Source organism: Coenobita brevimanus, chromosome 38, assembly GCF_032717465.1.
Source record: "Coenobita brevimanus isolate Jiangsu-jjx chromosome 38, ASM3271746v2, whole genome shotgun sequence".
NCBI lineage: Eukaryota > Metazoa > Arthropoda > Malacostraca > Decapoda > Coenobitidae > Coenobita > Coenobita brevimanus.
This window is the reverse complement of record NC_136991.1, coordinates 23,304,443-23,321,492: the sequence shown is the minus strand read 5'-3', so window position 1 is coordinate 23,321,492 and position 17,050 is coordinate 23,304,443. Positions and strand designations below refer to the sequence as shown.

Below are 17,050 nucleotides of genomic sequence, written 5' to 3'. Positions count from 1 at the left end.
ACATTTAGAGATTGAGAGGTGAGAAAGGATTGATCTTTGAAGAGTCTCTTGAGTGTGTGGAGGATATTTGCTATTTGGAGGACATGTTATGTGGCTAGAGTAAGGCGTGGCTGGAGGAAGTTTAGGGAGCTGTTGCCCTTCTTGACATTGAGAGGTCTCTCCCTCCATGCTAAGGGGTCCTTGTATTCAGCATGTTTTAGGAGCGTAATGTTGTACGGTCGAGAGACCTGGGCAATGAAGGAGATATTCGTAAGTTCAAGCCTACAGAAATGATAATGATTAGATGAATGTGCAATACTCCTGAGAGGAGTAGGACTGCGACTGAAGAGTTGAGGGGAAGGATGGGACTTGAATGAATTAGTGCTGTGATGAGAAGGGCCAGATTGAGGTGGTTCTGGCATGCTGAGAGAGGATGAAAAATGACAGACGGGTGTGGACGATGAGAGATGTGAACGTCGAAAGTAGGGTTGTGAGTGGTAGACGATAAAAGACCTGGGACGGGGTCATAGAGAGTGACCTAAGAGATAAGGGCTTCAATAGGGAGGCTACCAGAGATCGAGCACATGTGGAGAGCCGTCATTAGGTGACCAAGACCGACTCATGAAAACGAAACGAAATGATGAAAATAAACGAAACGAATCGCAGATAGGAATGGTGATATCAGTTCTGTAAACCTTCACTTCAATAGCGCAGTTGCCGACATTACTGGCAATTATAACTACTACCACACATAGAACACTGGTGTCTGCTGTTAGAAATGTAACGGCAGCAGTAACTATGGTTGTTGAGGTTTCGTTTAACTCGGCTACCAACAGTAACACTTCACTATGATGTACTGTGTGCGTGTGTGTGTGTGTGTATATATATATATATATATATATATATATATATATATATATATATATATATATATATATATATATATATATACTGTATATATATATATATATATAAATCTCATGTTTTTATTTCAGGACGATTTTATTTAACGATCAGGAAACCTTTTTCTCTCAGTGAAGGGATACGAAATTTCGCTATAAAATGCTCTCCTGACCCAAGTCAAACGGTCGGGTGTTAACCATCGTACCTGAAGGAGTCAAACATGGTGATAACTACCTTAGTGTAATATCATTTGATCCCTCTGGACAGGTCGCATTGCAAATAGCTTCCTTAGCGATTTCTTTTGCATATTACACCTTAACATTGTCTGGTAGCCACTGCATGTATATCGTTTTATTACAGACAAAATTAGCGACAGTAACATGCAAGAGGATACTGAGGTGTAATCTGGGGAATAGGTAACTTAAAAAGAGGCCTTACGGAATCTCCAAAGCCAATTAAAATTCACCCCTACAGGATATTGCAGCTACTGTACTTCCATCGCACTGAGCTCCTTCACCACCATCACGTTAATGTTGATGTTTTGGTGTCTACATGTGTCAGCATGTCTTGCCTAGTACAAAATAGATGTATCTGTTAAAATTAACGCGAGCGTGGAATGAATCAAGCTCGTACTGTCCCGTGTATTTAACCATTTTTATCATACAAATCCTTAGATTTATGAATAGTTTTGACACACACTATTTCATTCGGTAGTGCATTCTACTGATCAATAGCCCTATGTGGGAAACTGAATTTCCTACGTCTTTATCGCCTCTCTCTTTATGTAGTTTTTTGCAGTGTCCTCTTGTTGATGCTTCCCCATAGGTTATGTACTTATGTCTATTTTCTCTTTCCCTGAGATGCATTTATGTAGTATTATCATGTCTCCTCATTTCTTTCTTTCCTGTAGTGTTGGTAGGTTCAATTTTTCTAGTCTTTCTTCGTAGCTTAGATCCCTTATGCTTGGTACCCATCTTGTAGCTGCCCTTTGTACTTTTTCGGTCTTATCCATGTGCTTTTTAAGATGAGGATTCCAGACTACTGATGCATACTCCAAGTTTACCCCTCAGTAGGGTGTTTTCTGTAACGGAGCCAATGGAGTCATATCCATTTTCTTCCAGCCTTACCAGGTACTAGTTTATTAATGCATCTTTAGTTTACAGTATATGTGTCAATGTAACCCTCTGCTCTGACGCATCCTTCCCTGCTTGGCAATCAGCGACAGTGTTCCCCCACTGTTGGGGCTTGTACTGAGTGGCAAATAAAGAACCCAAATAAAAAAAAGACATTCGGGAAAAAGGGGGGGGGGACGGACCAAGTGAGCATAGGCCGCCATAGATGGCCTTACACGAGTTCAGCTAAAAGTAGGCTTAAGCCTTTCGTAATGAAACGGTTTGAAGTCTCCACTGCAGTTCAGCACGATATCTCTTTTATCATCATCAGCAGCAGCATTATTGTTGTTGTTATTATTATTATTATTATTATTATTATTATTACTTAGCTTAAATATGCAACTGTCAAACAATTTCATTTTGCTTAGGGGAAGGCTCCTGACATCCGGTAGCGTAGTTAATAACTCTATCTACCGTGGTTAAGTTTGAGGTACTAACCATGTTCACTACCTCTGTTATTACCAATCACCACCTCCACCATCACCATCACCACCATCACAACAACTACCACTACTACCACAACTGCTACTACCGGTACTACTACTAAGACTACTGCTGCTGCTACCAGTGGCTCTATGATAACCACTGACATTACGACCTCTATCTTAAACACTCCCATCACTTTATGACTAACTCTCTGATGGACACCATCGTTCTGTCTTAGTTATACTGTAAATACAGTACTAGAGTCGTCCCGATCATAAGTAATGGTGATAGAAACACTTAGGCTCCTATAATCCAGGCTCAGATTAATAAAACCGTTTAAAGTTGGCAAGAATACAGTTTCCCGAACATCAAAGAGTTATAATGGTGACAGCATTAACGCTCAGACTCTTATGAATTAATATTAGCTGAAAAAACTCATCCATCACCACTACCACGCCTCCGTCACTGCTGTCCATCACCACTACCACTGTTACTGCCAGAATAGTTTCTGTTAACAATATCATCATTACCAACACCACCACAACCACCACAACCCATGGAAGGATATTTCGCCAACGGACGGTCCGCCAAACGAACGCTTCGCTGACAGCCGAATGGGCATTTCACAGACGGATATTTGGCCGAATTATTGTCTTTTAATTGTGTGTGTGTGTGTGTGTGTGTGTGTGTGTGTGTGTGTGTGTGTGTGTGTGTGTGTGTGTGTAGTTCGGTTGTATAGATGTGACTGTTGGTAAATCTTTTGAAAGGTTAAGTTAGGTTTCTTTAGGTCAGGGTAAGTTAGGTTAGACAACGTAACGTAAGGCAAGATTAGGTTAGATCAAGGTTTGATTAGGCTAGATCAAGGACTGATTATGTTTGGCTAAGAGACTATTTGTCATACGGTAAATACAGGATATCAATATTAAACAAATAATGAAAAAGAAATATTGCGTTTGTGACTCCTCCAAGAAAAAGGAATAAAAGATAAGATAAACATAAATACAGAAGAAAAGCTTCATCAAAATATTCGTCGGCGCAGCGTCCGTTTGACCAGTTGTCGGTTCGGCTAATGCCCATCAGCAAAACGTCTGGGAAGCACCATCACCACCAATACCTTCATCACCACCACCATCATCACCACCAACACCATCATCACCACCACCAATACCATCATCATCACCACCAACACTATCATCACCACCAACACTATCATCACCACCACCAATACCATCATCATCACCACCAACACTATCATCACCACCAACACTATCATCACCACCAACACCATCATCACCACCACCAACACCATCATCACCACCAACACCATCATCACCACCAACACCATCATCACCACCACCAATACCATCATCATCACCACCAACACCATCATCACCACCAACACCATCATCACCACCACCAATACCACCACCACCAACACCATCATCACCACCAACACCATCATCACCACGACCAACACCATCACCACCAACATCAACACCATCACCACCACCAATACCATCATCACCACCACCAATACCATCATCACCACCACCAACACCATCATCACCACAACCAATACCATCATCACCACCACCAAAACCATTACCATCATCACCAACACCATCATCACCACCACCAACATAATCACCACCAACACCATCACCACCACCACCAACACCATCATCACCACCACCACCAACACCATCATCACCACCACCACCACCAACACCATGATCACCACCACCAACAACAACACCATCACCACCACCACCAACACCATCATTACCACCACCAATACCACCACCATCAACACCATCAACACCACCATCATCAAACCACCACTACCAATACCACCACCAACACCATCAACAACAGCTACAGCAACAACAACAACAGCACTAACACCACCACCAACAACAACAACAGCACTAACATCACCACCACCACCAACAACAACAACAACAACAACAGCACTAGCACCACCACCAACAACAACAGCACTAACACCATCAACAACAACAACAGCACTAACACCATCAACAACAACAGCACTAACACCATCAACAACAACAGCACTAACACCATCAACAACAACAACAACAGCACTAACACCATCAACAACAACAACAACAGCACTAACACCATCAACAACAACAACAGCACTAACACCATCAACAACAACAGCACTAACACCATCAACAACAACAACAGCACTAACACCATCAACAACAACAACAGCACTAACACCATCAACAACAACAACAGCCCTAACACCATCAACAACAATAGCACTAACACCATCAACAACAACAACAACAGCACTAACACCATCAACAATAACAACAACAGCACTAACACCATCAACAACAACAACAGCACTAACACCATCAACAACAACAACAACAACAACAACAACAACACTAACACCATCAACAACAACAACACTAACACCATCAACAACAAAAACAGCACTAACACCATCAACAACAACAGCACTAACACCATCAACAACAACAGCACTATCACCATCAACAACAACACTAACACCATCAACAACAACAACAACAGCACTAACACCATCAACAACAACAACAGCACTAACACCATCAACAACAACAACAACAACAACAACAACACCATCAACAACAACAACACTAACACCATCAACAACAAAAACAGCACTAACACCATCAACAACAACAGCACTAACACCATCAACAACAACAGCACTAACACCATCAACAACAACAACAACAACAACAGCACTAACACCATCAACAACAACAGCACTAACACCATCAACAACAACAGCACTAACACCATCAACAACAACAACAGCACTAACACCATCAACAACAACAACAGCACTAACACCATCAACAACAACAACAACAGCACTAACACCAACAACAACAACAACAGCACTAACACCATCAACAACAACAGCACTAACACTATCAACAACAACAACAGCACTAACACCATCAACAACAACAACAACACTAACACCATCAACAACAACAACAGCACTAACACCATCAACAACAACAGCACTAACACCATCAACAAAAACGACAACAGCACTAACACCATCAACAACAACAACAACAGCACTAACACCATCAACAACAACAACAACAGCACTAACACCATCAACAACAACAACAACAGCACTAACACCATCAACAACAACAACAGCACTAACACCATCAACAACAACAACAACAGCACTAACACCATCAACAACAACAACAGCACTAACACCATCAACAACAACAACAGCACTAACACCTTCAACAACAATAGCACTAACACCATCAACAACAACAACAACAACAGCACTAACACCATCAACAACAACAACACTAACACCATCAACAACAACAATAGCACTAACACCATCATCAACAACAACAACAGCACTAACACCATCAACAACAACAACAACAACAGCACTAACACCATCAACAACAACAACAACAACAACAGCACTAACACCATCAACAACAACAACAACAACAACAGCACTAACACCATCAACAACAACAACACTAACACCATCAACAACAACAGCACTAACACCATAAACAACAACAGCACTAACACCATCAACAACAACAACACTAACACCATCAACAACAACAACAGCACTAACACCATCAACAACAACAACAGCACTAACACCATCAACAACAACAACAACAGCACTAACACCTCAACAACAACAACAGCACTAACACCATCAACAACAACAACAACAGCACTAACACCATCAACAACAACAACAACAGCACTAACACCATCATCAACAACAACAACACTAACACCATCAACAACAACAACAGCACTAACACCATCAACAACAACAACAACATTAACACCAACAATAACAACAACAACAACAACAACAACATTAACACCAACAATAACAACAACAGTAACACCAACACCACCACCACCACCACCAACAACAACAACAACAACACTAAAACCAACAACAACTCTAACACCTTCAACAACACAAACACCAACAACAACACTAACACCAACAACAACACAAACACCAACAACAACACTAACACCAACAACAACACTAACACCAACAACAACACTAACACCAACAACAACACTAACACCAACAAAAACACAAACACCAACAACAACACTAATACCAACAACAACACGAATACCAACAACAACACTAACACCAACAACAACAACACTAACACCAACAACAACAACACTAACACCAACAACAACACTAACACCAACAACAACACTAACACCAACAACAACACTAACACCAACAACAACACTAACACCAACAACAACACTAACACCAACAACAACAACACTAACACCAACAACAACACTAACACCAACAACAACAACACTAACACCAACAACAACACTAACACCAACAACAACAACACTAATACCAACAACAACACCAAACAACAACAAACAACAACACTAACACCAACAACAACACTAACACCAACAACAACACTAACACCAACAACAACAACACTAATACCAACAACAACACCAACACCAACAACAACACTAACACCAACAACAACACAAACACCAACAACAACAACACCAACACCAACAACAACACTAACACCAACAACAACACTAACACCAACACCAACAACAACACTAACACCAACACCAACAACAACACTAACACCAACAACAACAACACTAACACCAACAACAACACTAACACCAACAACAACACTAATACCAACAACAACACAAACACCAACAACAACAACACAAACACCAACACCAACAACAACATTAACACCAACAACAACACTAATACCAACAACAACACTAACACCAACAACAACACAAACACCAACAACAACACAAACACCAACAACAACACTAATACCAACAACAACATTAACACCAACAACAACACTAACACCAACAACAACACAAACACCAACAACAACACTAACACCAACAACAACACAAACACCAACAACAACACTAACACCAACAACAACACTAACACCAACAACAACACTAACACCAACAACAACATTAACACCAACAACAACGTTAACACCATCAACAACACAAACACCAACAACAAGCAACAGCTCTACTATCACCACCACCATCAACAAGACCAACAACACCAGCACTACAATCACTACCACCACCTCCATTACCACTAAAACCGTCACCACCACCATGACTATCACCATCACTAGCACCGCCACCACTATCACCACCATCACCACCACCACCAACAACAACATCACCACCAACACCACTATCAATACCATCACTATCACCACCACCATCACCAGTATCACTACTACCGACAACATCGCCACCATCACCAACACAATAAGTAACACCACCCCCACCACTACCAGCACCCTCACCATCACTAACACCACCACCAGCAACACGGCTGTTCCAGTAACTTTGTTCTCCATTTGGGAAACTTTACACGTGTGTGTGTGTGTGTGTGTGAGAGAGAGAGAGAGAGAGAGAGAGAGAGAGAGAGAGAGATAAGGACCATCTTGTACAAAAGGGAAAATTAAATGTAATAATACGAAATAAAAGGGAGAAAAAGGAAGAGAAGGCGGGTGAACTAAAAATGACATTGAGAGAATAAAATAGAACCGATGAATGGAAGGTTGAAGATACAACAAAAACAAAAGAAAAGCTAGAGACAAATAGTGAATAACGACGAAAGGTACAGAATAGTGGAATTAGGACGAAAACTCAGAATTCCTGAAATAAGCGAAAGAAGTGAAAAGGTGAATGAATGGAAGAAAGTGAACAAGCGAAAGATACAATGTGGAAGATAACGGTAGTTACTGAGAGGGAGAGAGACGGTGAGTGATGGTAAAAATAAGATCGAGATATTAGACTGAGGTAGTGAGGGAGACTATGAAACCTTGAAAGTGAGCAAAGTAAAGTTATATAGTTTGCATGGAAAGTAGTGAGCAAATTGTAGTGTGAGGGAAAAGTATGGAAAGAGCTATACACAAAGAAAAAAAAATGAAGTTGCTTGAGGAGTCAGGGTCAGGGGTTTCAGAGTGAAAGATATGGGGAGCTTAATTGTGAGAAAATGAAAGTATGACCAAGACTGTGAAGGTTAGACCAAATTTTATCAAAAAATAGCAAAAACTTTTGAATGAGAGCGAGGGATAATGTTAGTAAGTAACGGTGATTGTGTGTGTGTGTGTGTGTAAGAGAGAGAGGGGAGGGATAACATGAGACTACACACCATTAAACTATTGATTCCAGCCAACCATCTTATCGTGCCAAAGACGCCTACACTCACTTCATTTTTCATATTGCATCGTATCCTCACACATGATACTGGAAGTGAAGGATCGTGAAAAAAAGAAAGCACGAAAATCTAATATGCAATTCATGGCAGCTGTGAACTGACTCCACAAACATAAAAATACAGTACATAGTGACTGTTCGCAAGTTCAAAATATTTCTCGTTCAAGCACATAGGCTACTGACCAAGAGAGAATTCATAGGACTGTACAGTTCTCCCAGTTTAAATTTTCTCTCTCCTTTTTTTCCACCAAGTAAAAATAATGTGTCGACCAGCCTAATCTCTTAGTCTAATTTCAATACCAGGCAAACAGTTTTTATTTCAGTTGCCTCTATTTTTCAGTTCTGGTAAAAATTCAGTTTCTCGCTGATTTGACGAAAACTTCAGTGGGACGACGTCAAACCGGGCGGAACCGAAAATTTGGGTCGAGCCATACGCGTCATTACCCAGTAGTTCGCGAGTGGGTTTGGATATCGCGATCTGATGGAACTGGATTCTGTGATGGAGTGGGGTTGGATTCTGTGACGGAGTGGGGTTGGGTTCTGTGACGGAGTGGGGTTGGGTTCTGTGACGGAGTGGGGTTGGATTCTGTGATGGAGTGGGGTTGGGTTCTGTGACGGAGTAGTGTTGGATTCTGTGACAGAGTGGGGCTGGGTTCTGTGACAGAGTGGGGTTGGGTTCTGTGATGGAGTGAGGTTGGATTCTGTGGTGTGGAGTTGGATTCTGTGATGGAGTGGGGCTGAATTCTGTGATGGAGTTAGATTATGTGATGGAGTGGGGTTGATACGGTGATGGAGTGGGGATGGATTCTTTGACTGCAAGGGGTTGGATACTGATGCAGCTGGGTACAGTAACAGAGATTGGATTCTGATGTACAGTACTGTAGTGAAGTTGGATTCCCTGATGCAATGGGTTTGGATATTATGATGAAATGAAGTTTGGATATGCTGCTTCAGTGGTGTATGGGTACGGTGATGAAGTGGAGTTGGATGCTTTTTTGGAGTGCGACTGGATACTGTGATGGAGTGAAATGGATAATGATTGTATTGATTCTGGATGCCGCTGTTAGGTGGGTTATTTTTTTTTTTTTTTTTTTTTTTTATGTGTCCGACTCTGGGCATAGGCTTCACAGCCTGCTATCAAGGCCCAGCAGTCCTCCTACATACCATGCACCTCTACATGTCACCACTTCGGCGCTAACACCCACCGTCCATATTGAATACATGCTAGGGCTGTCTCATACAGGACTGGTGTATTGGTATTAGCGGGGGTATTTTTAGGACATGTCGGCGGGGCTTCTGGTAGATCAGTAAAGCCTGATTTAATGTAATTCAAATCCTTAAACTGTTCCCTGCCCCAGCGGGGATTTGAACCTGGGTCCCTTGGGACTGTAGCCCACCTCTCTACCGATTGAGCCATCGCCTCCCCCACACAGAATAGTGTGGGGGAGGCGATGGCTTATATCGGTATTTCAGCGAGTTACTATGATGTAGTAATTGCTGGATGGAGGCCATATCCTAAGTGACACAGTAACATTCATACCGTCTTGGCTGATTATTAGACATTACTTCAGTTTTTTAATGTGATTTTTATGCATATCTGGAATCGACCCAGCTTACTACCGTACAGTACAAGGGAATAAAATGATGTATTTTGCAAAATATATCGCTGAGCATGACGTGTTACGAAATCTCCGAAGCGACTGGAAATACTGCCACTGTTGCAGCGGTCTCCATGTATTGAGACAGGGAGCGTATTGCAATGGCGCTGGAGATTTCGTGACATCTCCTCAGTACTGTATTGTTTCAGTTATTACTGTGTTAATCCTGTCAGCACTATGGTGTCTCTTCAGTTTACTCTTGTTACTAGCAGACAGTTTTATTCAGATTAGGAGACTTGTCGGGCAGGAACGGTCAGATACAGCATTTACCTAACCTCTCTACTGATAGGGATTTTTCAAAAGATAATAATTATCGTTTGGTGGTAATATAATAGAAAATATGTAACTGGATTTAAGGAGAATTCATATGAGGCATGTAGTCTGGATGATATAGTCTGTGGAGTGCAACCAAGGATTTGGAATACTTATTGAATGGTGAATGGACAGACGTGTGCCCCGTTTCACTGGGTACTCTGATAGTTGTTTCTCATACTTTGGTGCGTTTCTATTCCTTCTCCTTCCTCAGTCTGTGTGTGTGTGTGTGTGTGTGTGTGTGTGTGTGTGTGTGTGTGTGTGTGTGTGTGTGTGTGTGTGTTTTCTCTCTTTCTTCCAATATTTGTGCTTTCCTTCTCTTTCTGCCTACGATTGTGTTTTCCTTCTTTTTCTCCTGCCTATGTTTGTGTTCCTTTCCTCCTCCTGGATCCTGCGCGTCTCATGTGTGATCTATCTGTCATTCTGTTTCTGTATTACTCCGTCAGGAACGTAGGGGCACAAAGCCTGGCTGCTTAGTTCATACATAGCTTGTGTATAACCGGTCATTTTTCCTCAGGATGGTGTAGTGTGAGCAATAAATCTCATAAACCCCTCACACATAAACCCATTGTCTCATAAGGTTGGAGCCCTTAAACCCACAAGACCACCAGGCGTCCATATCTCTAAATACAGTAGTTACCTCGGAACATGGTAGCTCAGTGTACTGTAGCCACCTGAAGTCAACACTAACTTGCAAATGAGAACGAGATGATGATGATGATGATAATATCTCTTTTTTTTTTATTTTTTTTTATGCAACACTGAGTAACCTTGGATATCACCACAAAACGATTTAGTAGTTTTAGATACCGCAGTCTCAAATGGTCGGGCACCACGAAAACGAATATATATCGTGCGGGTTCAACAATTGGTAGCTTTGACATTTATTTTGCTCATTTCTTATCAGAGGCGTAGTCATGTTTGGTCAGTTGTAGCGGCCAAGGTGAAGTCAATCCCATTTCTGGAGGGGGGTTTGGGGAGAAGCACTGCTGCGTAGTGTGAACACATTAGATAATTCAAAATTTGAAATGGAGGGCAATGGGGGTCCAAGGATCTGACTGGGGGACCCGCTCCCTTCCCGTCGTAGCTAAGTTACTGTTTTGCTATTTCAGCGAGTTTTAAGTAGCTTAGACATTGACTCTTGCACTGAAGGAGTGAATGCATACGATATTTAATTCGTCCAGTACGAAAAATCTCCCTTCGGCTGAAGAAAGTCTTCTGACGGTAGCTAGAATAAAAAAAAAAGGCGTCATCAGAGAGAAGAGATTTACCCCTCTCTTGCTTCAGAGATACCTAACCAAGTTCAATAATGTCACTGAAGTTGGTCATAAAGAGTTTTGGAATGTTGCACGACAGAGCCATCTCTAGAAAAGTATCACCAAGAAATACGCTTATATCAATGGACTGTCGGTAAACTTTGTACAAAATATCCAAATAATAATTGTCTCTTGGAAATGAAAATTCCACTACTTATATCGGTAAATTGGCAGCAAAACCCCATTCACCCGCTCAACCGAACCTTTCTTAGTATAAGCGTGGGCGGAGTTAAGCGCTAGTTTAGGGAAGTTAATGGACGAGCGGTTATTTGACTAAAGGCAAGCGATTTGTCTTGAAAAAAAAAAAATGGATATACCACTGGCACTTAAGCTGGGTACCGCGTTATTGTCGTCCGCTTCGGTGCTCGCGTAATCGGTGCATTTTACGGACTCATTCGTTTCACAGCCGTTTCTACAATCCTTGAGTTCACCAGTTTGTTTTTGTACCTGTGTGTGTGTGTGTGTGTGCAATTTTAATTTTGAATGTGTGTCGTTTACTGAGTTCTTGTTTACCATGTGCTTGTTTACCAGTATATATATATATATATATATATATATATATATATATATATATATATATATATATATATATATATATATATATATATATATATATATATATTGTCTTTGCGTGATTCAATTAATTGATTTTTATGTGCACATATAAAAATATACTTTATACGCTTGAACCAATCATATAATATACAATACAGTACATAACAAGAAAGACAGCACACAGAGAGAACATACTTCCACCAGCGCCTATACCAGACAACTTTGATCACCACTAAAATTTATTAAACTCTTTGGTCCATGACCCACATATCCACAAAATTTTATTGAAATCCATCAATAACTCTTTGAGGTATCGTGTGGACAAACAAGACAGTCCTGAACCGAGGCTCGAACTCAGATCACCACCAAAATTTAGCAAATTTTCCTAGCCCCACGACCCACTTATCCACAAAATTTCATTGAAATTCATTTTCCTGTTTTAGTTATCTTGTAGACAAACAAACAAACAAACAAACAGATAAGCAGTGATGAATACATAACCTCATCCAACTTTTGTTGGCGGAGGTAATCATAAGCCGTTCAGTAACTGAAGAAAATATCAAATATTAAAATATACTGTAAGCAACATCATTTTTCGGAACGGTAATATACTTTGTGGCTTTCCTTCAGTATTATATTGATACACTAATGTATTTTCTTTCATCGTTTTCAGCGTCCTGTCCCTTTTACTCAGGATACTGTGGGTTGATTTTGATAAGCTGAGAGGAATTCTAGAGATCAAAACGTTAAGAACTATCAAGATAAATGTATGGGTTGCAAAAAACTTCCTCAGCTGCATAAATGGTCTGAATGCAGCCTGGATATTACACTTAAATGCGGTCATGGCAGCGAGAGGGTTTCTTCAGGTATCTTAGGAGGGGGTGGCCTAATCAGTGTCTGCCATACTTAAGTAACATAGTTCTGTTTCCCCGCAATGCAGCTTTGCATTTTCGTGAGAGAAGTAAGAAAGCACGGCAATATTATTTTATTGCATTTTTCCTCTTTCCTTTCTTCCTCCATTTCTCTTTCCTGAAATGTACGATCTCTCTCTCTCTCTCTCTCTCTCTCTCTCTCTCTCTCTCTCTCTCTCTCTCTCTCTCTCTCTCTCTCTCTCTCTTACACCTTTCCATTCCTTGTTTTCTCTTTTTCCCCAATTTTAATTTTCTTCCTCATTCTTCCTTTCCCTTCCGTCTCTTTCCTTTCTATATATATTGGCTCCTCCATCCTTTCCCTTCCGTCTCTTTCCTTTCTATATATATTGGCTCCTCCATCCTTCCATTGCCAGTATAGTTCCGTACTCAGATTCAGCTACAAAAGTGAAAGTTGTATACAGAAAAATCCCATGTACAAATTATTTTCAGCAACTGCATATCATGCTTTCGAACAGTAATGGTAGGAGATAAAGCTGAAATCAAACTGAATTTTAAAGCTCTGAGATTTTTAATCAGCTCAGAAAAGGAATGTTAGCAAAGAAACTAATGAATGAGGGGGAAGTTACTGAAAAACGATCGTCGATATCTCTGTTTTGTAGTTAAGCTTTTTGATATTTCAGTATACTTCCCCTGAATCCTGTGGTGTATTTTCTGTACCTTATTCGTACTACATCCGGGCGATGTTATTCACCAGAGAGGCGTCAGGTTTTCAGGGGGTTAATGGAGACTTTCTAACTTCTCATGAATAAATGAATTAACAACACTAAAGCTAGCGTAATCACCCGGATGCAGCAAATATATAATAAAAACATGCATCATCGGAATGAAGGTATTAAGTAAAAAAAATAAAAATAAAAATAAAGCTCATACCAAAAGTCACTTCTGGGGAAAGAAAAGAGAAACAAAAAAATATTGACTAATGATCGGGTCATTGAAGCAGTGCTGCATGGAAACAGGCAAAATTTGAATACTTTTATCATCTCACTAAAACATATACCGACGGGTACTCTATGACAGCGTTAACATTACTACAAATAACTTTGGGGGAGGCTTTAGGAAGGGAAGAGGTTGTGTAGATCAGATATTCATTCTTAGATCTTTAGTGGAAAAGTTTCTAGAGAAGGGAAAGAAGTTGTATGCGGCTTTCATGGATTTGGAGAAAGCATATGACAGGGTGGATAGACAAGGATTGTGGAAAGTGTTAAGAATATATGGAGTAGATGGGAAGTTGTTGAATGCTGTGAAGAGTATGTACGATGGTGCGAAGGCTGCAGTGCGTGTGGATGGTGAACTAAGTGAATTTTTCTCTTTGAAAGTTGGGTTGAAACAGGGATGTGTCATGTCTCCATGGTTGTTCAATCTGTACATGGATGGGGTAATAAAAGAGGTACAAGGTAGGGTAGTGGATGTTGGAGTGGCCCCGGTGAGAGAGGATAGTGTTTGGAAACTCCCTGTACTGTTGTTTGCAGATGATACTGTGTTGTTGAGTGAAGACGAAGGGGAGCTGCAAGGCTTGGTGGATGAGTTTGGGAGAGTGTGTAAGAAACGGAATCTAAAGGTGAATGTAGGGAAGAGTAAAGTGATGGTCTTTGAGAGAGGTGAAGTCACTGAATGTACAGCGAGGTTGGATGGTGAGGAATTGGAAAATGTGAGTACGTTTAAGTACTTGGGTAGTGTGATGAGTAAGGATGGAGGTTTGGAGGGTGAAGTGCTTGAAAGGGTACAGCAGGGAAGAATGGTTGCTGGTTCTTTGAAAGCAGTGATATGAAACAGGGAAGTGAGCATGGAAGTGAAAAAGTTACTACATGACAGTATTGTGATACCAACTCTAACGTATGGAAGTGAAGCTTGGACGTTGTTGGAAGGACACAAGTCAAGAGTGAGAGCAGTGGAAATGAGTTATTTAAGAGGAGCCTGTGGAGTCACATGGAGAGACAGGCTGACGAATGAGAATATAAAGGAGCGTTGTGGTGTTGATGTGGATGTGATAGGAAGCGTTATGAGGAACACACTGAGGTGGTTTGGCCATGTGGAGAGGATGGAGGGTGAAAGACTGACGAAAAGAGTGTATGTGAGTGAGGTGGGGGGGGGAAGAGGGAGGGGGAGGCCGAGGATGAGATGGAGGGATGGGGTGGAAAGGTATAAGAGAGAGGGAGGTGTGAGTTGGGTGCAGGGCAGCGAAATGGCGGGGGACAGGGCGACTTGGAGGCGATTTGTTTGTGGCCACCCCAAACGGGATTGAGGCGTCTGGCAATAGATAGATAGATAGAACTTCGAGTACAAGGCTCAACCGATAACGTGGAACAAAGTAATATGTTATCCTTGTAACAGCTTGACTTTTCATTTGATTTCTCTTTCCAGTTTGCAAATGGAAGAAATGCACAATTTGTTCTTTAAAATATTTTTTTTTTATGAAGCTTAAGTGACACTGTGGTTACAACAAGAGCGGTCTTATGAGTTTACACTGAATTTCAGGGAAACTTACATTTGGACAGTAATTATGGGCGCAGCAAAGACCCGGACATAGCAATTTTAAAAGTAGAAACGGGGAAAAATGGAAATTAAAAAGTATGTAAAATTCACTGGCTTTCGCTAATGAAGTTTATCTGTAGGAGGAATGATAATTCATTTGGATGTAAGTTGTAAAACGAAGTATAACTGTAAACAAAAATATACTCCTTCAATATTATGTCTTTTATTGGCGTTTTAATACCTCAGGATGATTTATACCCAGTTTAGGAGAAACCACTTGTACCTTTACTACGAGAGGTCTTCTTTGAGTTCAATACAATTGTCTAGCGGCAGCAACAACTAAATGCTGTACAAACGACACCACGAACTGAAAAAATGAACTTGTAAAATTTCGCTTGTACTGTATAGCCTTTCACTGTGGTTTACATTCCTCATGTTAATTCTTTCAACTTGATGACGTTGTTCTCATTTTAATAAGGGTATCTCTAAGCGATTTTATTCAATTTTGAAAGTGTTTCTGAAATTATATACCTGTATCTAAACCCTCCTGTTCGAGAAGTCTTTCCTGAGCTGAATAAAATCGTTTAGAGATGGCAAGAGTAAGCTATAAAAAAAAAAAAAAAAAAAAAAAAACAGGCTGAAAAAGTTAAGAATATCGTTTGCCTTTATAAATGCTAAAATAGTTATTCTTAAGAGAACGTGTATGGTAAAACTGTTTGTCAATGGTAGGCGTGTGCAAGCCAACTGCCGCAATAAATACATACCTACACACATACATACATACTGTACATACATGTGGACTACGGGTAACAGGTGAATACAGTTTCTTCCTCTGCATGTGTCGTATTACCTGCCCTTCTGCTGCACTGCATTGCTTAGGGACGTGCATGATGGTAGGTTAAGGACTTACTTTAGCAAGTTTGTCTAACCTGACGAAGTTCCCCAATCTCTCTCACCTCAGTAGACGTCAGGTGAAGTCAGACTGGAGAGTCACT

At 40.8% G+C, this 17,050-nt stretch overlaps 1 protein-coding gene across 1 annotated transcript in view; it reads left to right on the top strand.

The window, feature by feature from the left end:
• Positions 1-17,050, top strand: part of LOC145396553 (teneurin-m-like) — a 1,418,848-nt gene that overhangs the window by 232,286 nt on the left and 1,169,512 nt on the right. The window lies entirely within an intron of this gene.